The sequence below is a fragment of the Oncorhynchus masou genome, chromosome 4 (genome assembly GCF_036934945.1).
Source record: "Oncorhynchus masou masou isolate Uvic2021 chromosome 4, UVic_Omas_1.1, whole genome shotgun sequence".
Taxonomy (NCBI): Eukaryota; Metazoa; Chordata; class Actinopteri; order Salmoniformes; family Salmonidae; genus Oncorhynchus; species Oncorhynchus masou.
In genome coordinates, this window is record NC_088215.1 from 3,018,095 (window position 1) to 3,024,024 (window position 5,930).

The following is a 5,930-nucleotide window of genomic DNA, read 5'->3' on the forward strand; positions in this document are numbered from 1 at the left end:
CTTTGAAAAGCTTGGACATTGTTGTTCAACTTTAATAATCTAAGACTGCAAGGCCTGAGAATTATTGTGCCTGAATCTGCATCGCAAGATTGAAGGAAAGAGTATCTTTGTACTTGTTAAAAATCACTAGCTTGCCTCATTCGGACAGGTTCACAACTTTGATGTCTGTTGTTGCAAAGCAAAGTCTGTATGATGTCAAATAGGGATGAAGCACATAGACTGCGTGGCCTAATGGATAAGGCGTCTGACTTCTAATCAGAAGATTGAGGGTTCGAGTCCCTTCGTGGTTGTTTAATTTCATTAGCTCAGCTGATTTGAACATCTTTGCAATTTCCCAAAATAAGGCATTGCTCTTGTTGCTTGGACATTGTTATTCAACTTTTATTATCGAAGACTGCAAGGCCTGAGAATTATTGTGTCTGAATCTGCATCGCAAGATTGAAGGAAAGAGTAGCTTTGTACTTGTTAAAAATCACTAGCTTTCCTCATTCGGACAGGTTCACAACTTTGATGTCTGTTGTTGCTAAGCAAAGTCTGTATGATGTCAAATAGGGTCGTTTAATTTCATTGGCTCAGCTAATTGGTACATGTTTGCAATTTCCCTAAATAAGGCATTGGTCTTGTTGCTTTGAAAAGCTTGGACATTGTTGTTCAACTTTAATCATCTAAGACTGCAAGGCCTGAGAATTATTGTGTCTGAATCTGCATTGCAAGATTGAATGAAAGAGTACCTTTGTACTTGTTAAAAATCACTATCTTTCCTCATTCGGACAGGTTCACAACTTTGATGTCTGTTGTTACTAAGCAAAGTCTGTATGATGTCAAATAGGGTCGTTTAATTTCATTGGCTCAGCTAATTAGTACATGTTTGCAATTCCCCTAAATAAGGCATTGGTCTTGTTGCTTTGAAAAGCTTGGACATTGTTGTTCAACTTTAATAATCTAAGACTGCAAGGTCTGAGAATTATTGTGTCTGAATCTGCATTGCAAGATTGAAGGAAAGAGTATCTTTGTACTTGTTAAAAATCACTAGCTTTCCTCATTCGGACAGGTTCACAACTTTGATGTCTGTTGTTGCAAAGCAAAGTCTGTATGATGTCAAATAGGGTCGTTTAATTTCATTGGCTCAGCTAATTGGTACATGTTTGCAATTTCCCTAAATAATGCATTCGTCTTGTTGCTTTGAAAAGCTTGGACATTGTTGTTCAACTTTAATTATCTAAGACTGCAAGGCCTGAGAATTATTGTGTCTGAATCTGCATCGCAAGATTGAAGGAAAGAGTACCTTTGTACTTGTTAAAAATCACTAGCTTTCTTCATTCGGACAGGTTCACAACTTTGATGTCTGTTGTTGCTAAGCAAAGTCTGTATGATGTCAAATAGGGTCGTTTAATTTCATTGGCTCAGCTAATTGGTACATGTTTGCAATTTCCCTAAATAAGGCATTGGTCTTGTTGCTTTGAAAAGCTTGGACATTGTTGTTCAACTTTAATAATCTAAGACTGCAAGGCCTGAGAATTATTGTGTCTGAATCTGCATCGCAAGATTGAAGGAAAGAGTAGCTTTGTACTTGTTAAAAATCACTAGCTTTCCTCATTCGGACAGGTTCACAACTTTGATGTCTGTTGTTGCTAAGCAAAGTCTGTATGATGTCAAATAGGGTCGTTTAATTTCATGAGCTCAGCTAATTTGTACATGTTTGCAATTTCCCTAAATAAGGCATTGGTCTTGTTGCTTTGAAAAGCTTGGACATTGTTGTTCAACTTTAATCATCTAAGACTGCAAGGCCTGAGAATTATTGTGCCTGAATCTGCATCGCAAGATTGAAGGAAAGAGTATCTTTGTACTTGTTAAAAATCACTAGCTTGCCTCATTCGGACAAGTTCACAACTTTGATGTCTGTTGTTGCAAAGCAAAGTCTGTATGATGTCAAATAGGGTCGTTTAATTTCATTGGCTCAGCTAATTGGTACATGTTTGCAATTTCCCTAAATAAGGCTTTGGTCTTGTTGCTTTGAAAAGCTTGGACATTGTTGTTCAACTTTTATTATCGAAGACTGCAAGGCCTGAGAATTATTGTGTCTGAATCTGCATCGCAAGATTGAAGGAAAGAGTAGCTTTGTACTTGTTAAAAATCACTAGCTTTCCTCATTCAGACAGGTTCACAACTTTGATGTCTGTTGTTGCTAAGCAAAGTCTGTATGATGTCAAATAGGGTCGTTTAATTTCATTAGCTCAGCTCATTCGTACATGTTGGCAATTTCCCTAAATAAGGTATTGTTCTTGTTGCTTTGAAAAGCTTGGACATTGTTGTTCAACTTTAATCATCTAAGACTGCAAGGCCTGAGAATTATTGTGTCTGAATCTGCATTGCAAGATTGAATGAAAGAGTACCTTTGTACTTGTTAAAAATCAACAGCTTGCCTCATTCGGACAGGTTCACAACTTTGATGTCTGTTGTTGCAAAGCAAAGTCTGTATGATGTCAAATAGGGATAAATCACATAGACTGCGTGGCCTAATGGATAAGGTGTCTAACTTTGAATCAGAAGTTTGAGGGTTTGAGTCCCTTCGTGGTTGTTTAATTTCATTAGCTCAGCTGATTTGAACATCTTTGCAATTTCCCAAAATAAGGCATTGCTCTTGTTGCTTGGACATTGTTATTCAACTTTTATTATCGAAGACTGCAAGGCCTGAGAATTATTGTGTCTGAATCTGCATCGCAAGATTGAAGGAAAGAGTAGCTTTGTACTTGTTAAAAATCACTAGCTTTCCTCATTCGGACAGGTTCACAACTTTGATGTCTGTTGTTGCTAAGCAAAGTCTGTATGATGTCAAATAGGGTCGTTTAATTTCATTAGCTCAGCTCATTCGTACATGTTGGCAATTTCCCTAAATAAGGCATTGTTCTTGTTGCTTTGAAAAGCTTGGACATTGTTGTTCAACTTTAATCATCTAAGACTGCAAGGCCTGAGCATTATTGTGTCTGAATCTGCATCGCAAGATTGAAGGAAAGAGTATTTTTGTACTTGTTAAAAATCCCGAGCTTTCCTCATTCGGGCAGGTTCATACAGCAAAGTCTGTATGATGTCAAATAGGGTCGTTTAATTTCATTGGCTCAGCTAATTGGTACATGTTTGCAATTTCCCTAAATAAGGCTTTGGTCTTGTTTCTTTGAAAAGCTTGGACATTGTTATTCAACTTTTATTATCGAAGACTGCAAGGCCTGAGAATTATTGTGTCTGAATCTGCATTGCAAGATTGAATGAAAGAGTATCTTTGTACTTGTTAAAAATCAACTAGCTTGCCTCATTCGGACAGGTTCACAACTTTGATGTCTGTTGTTGCAAAGCAAAGTCTGTATGATGTCAAATAGGGATGAATCACATAGACTGCGTGGCCTAATGGATAAGGCGTCTGACTTCGAATCAGAAGATTGAAGTTTGAGTACTTCGTGGTTGTTTAATTTCATTAGCTCAGCTGATTTGAACATCTTTGCAATTTCCCAAAATAAGGCATTGCTCTTGTTGCTTGGACATTGTTATTCAACTTTTATTATCGAAGACTGCAAGGCCTGAGAATTATTGTGTCTGAATCTGCATCGCAAGATTGAAGGAAAGAGTATCTTTGTACTTGTTAAAAATCACAAGCTTTCCTCATTCGGACAGGTTCATACAGCAAAGTCTGTATGATGTCAAATAGGGTCGTTTAATTTCATTTGCTCAGCTAATTTGTACATGTTTGCAATTTCCCTAAATAAGGCATTGGTCTTGTTGCTTTGAAAAGCTTGGACATTGTTGTTCAACTTTAATAATCTAAGACTGCAAGGCCTGAGAATTATTGTGTCTGAATCTGCATCGCAAGATTGAAGGAAAGAGTATCTTTGTACTTGAAAAATCACTAGCTTTCCTCATTCGGACAGGTTCACAATTTTGATGTCTATTGTAGAATAGCAAAGTCTGTATGATGTCAAATAGGGTTGTTTAATTTAATTGGCTCAGCTAATTGGTACATGTTTGCAATTTCCCTAAATAAGGCTTTGGTCTTGTTGCTTTGAAAAGCTTGGACATTGTTGTTCAACTTTTATTATCGAAGACTGCAAGGCCTGAGAATTATTGTGTCTGAATCTGCATCGCAAGATTGAAGGAAAGAGTACCTTTGTACTTGTTAAAAATCACTAGCTTTCTTCATTCGGACAGGTTCACAACTTTGATGTCTGTTGTTGCTAAGCAAAGTCTGTATGATGTCAAATAGGGTCGTTTAATTTCATTGGCTCAGCTAATTGGTACATGTTTGCAATTTCCCTAAATAATGCATTCGTCTTGTTGCTTTGAAAAGCTTGGACATTGTTGTTCAACTTTAATAATCTAAGACTGCAAGGCCTGAGAATTATTGTGCCTGAATCTGCATCGCAAGATTGAAGGAAAGAGTATCTTTGTACTTGTTAAAAATCACTAGCTTGCCTCATTCGGACAAGTTCACAACTTTGATGTCTGTTGTTGCAAAGCAAAGTCTGTATGATGTCAAATAGGGATGAAGCACATAGACTGCGTGGCCTAATGGATAAGGCGTCTGACTTCGAATCAGAAGATTGAGGGTTTGAGTCCCTTCATGGTTGTTTAATTTCATTAGCTCAGCTGATTTGAACATCTTTGCAATTTCCCAAAATAAGGCATTGCTCTTGTTGCTTGGACATTGTTATTCAACTATTATTATCGAAGACTGCAAGGCCTGAGAATTATTGTGTCTGAATCTGCATCGCAAGATTGAAGGAAAGAGTACCTTTGTACTTGTTAAAAATCACTAGCTTTCCTCATTCGGACAGGTTCACAACTTTGATGTCTGTTGTTGCTAAGCAAAGTCTGTATGATGTCAAATAGGGTCGTTTAATTTCATTGGCTCAGCTAATTTGTACATGTTTGCAATTTCCCTAAATAAGGCATTCGTCTTGTTGCTTTGAAAAGCTTGGACATTGTTGTTCAACTTTAATAATCTAAGACTGCAAGGCCTGAGAATTATTGTGTCTGAATCTGCATCGCAAGATTGAAGGAAAGAGTATCTTTGTACTTGTTAAAAATCACTAGCTTTCCTCATTCGGACAGGTTCACAACTTTGATGTCTGTTGTTTAGCAAAGTCAATGTCAATTAGGGATGTATGATGTCAAATAGGGTCTGACTTCGAATCAGAAGATTGAAGTCCCTTCGTGGTTGTTTAATTTCATTAGCTCAGCTAATTTGAACATCTTTGCAATTTCCCAAAATAAGGCATTGGTCTTCTTGTTGCTTGGACATTGTTATTCAACTTTTATTATCGAAGACTGCAAGGCCTGAGAATTATTGTGTCTGAATCTGCATCGCAAGATTGAAGGAAAGAGTATCTTTGTACTTGTTAAAAATCACTAGCTTTCCTCATTCGGACAGGTTCACAACTTTGATGTCTGTTGTTGCTAAGCAAAGTCTGTATGATGTCAAATAGGGTCGTTTAATTTCATTGGCTCAGCTAATTGGTACATGTTTGCAATTTCCCTAAATAATGCATTCGTCTTGTTGCTTTGAAAAGCTTGGACATTGTTGTTCAACTTTAATAATCTAAGACTGCAAGGCCTGAGAATTATTGTGTCTGAATCTGCATCGCAAGATTGAAGGAAAGAGTATCTTTGTACTTGTTAAAAATCACTAGCTTTCTTCATTCGGACAGGTTCACAACTTTGATGTCTGTTGTTGCTAAGCAAAGTCTGTATGATGTCAAATAGGGTTGTTTAATTTCATTGGCTCAGCTAATTGGTACATGTTTGCAATTTCTAAATAGCTCAGCATTTGTCTTGTTGCTTTCCCAAAAAAAGCTTGGACATTGTTATTCAACTTTTATTATCTAAGACTGCAAGGCCTGAGAATTATTGTGTCTGAATCTGCATCGCAAGATTGAAGGAAA

The 5,930-nt window shown here is 37.1% G+C and overlaps 1 non-coding gene across 1 annotated transcript; it reads left to right on the forward strand.

The window, feature by feature from the left end:
- Positions 1–217: 217 nt before the first annotated feature.
- Positions 218–290, forward strand: trnar-ucu (transfer RNA arginine (anticodon UCU)). Its single transcript has one exon. It is a non-coding gene; the product is annotated as a tRNA-Arg (tRNA).
- Positions 291–5,930: the final 5,640 nt, after the last annotated feature.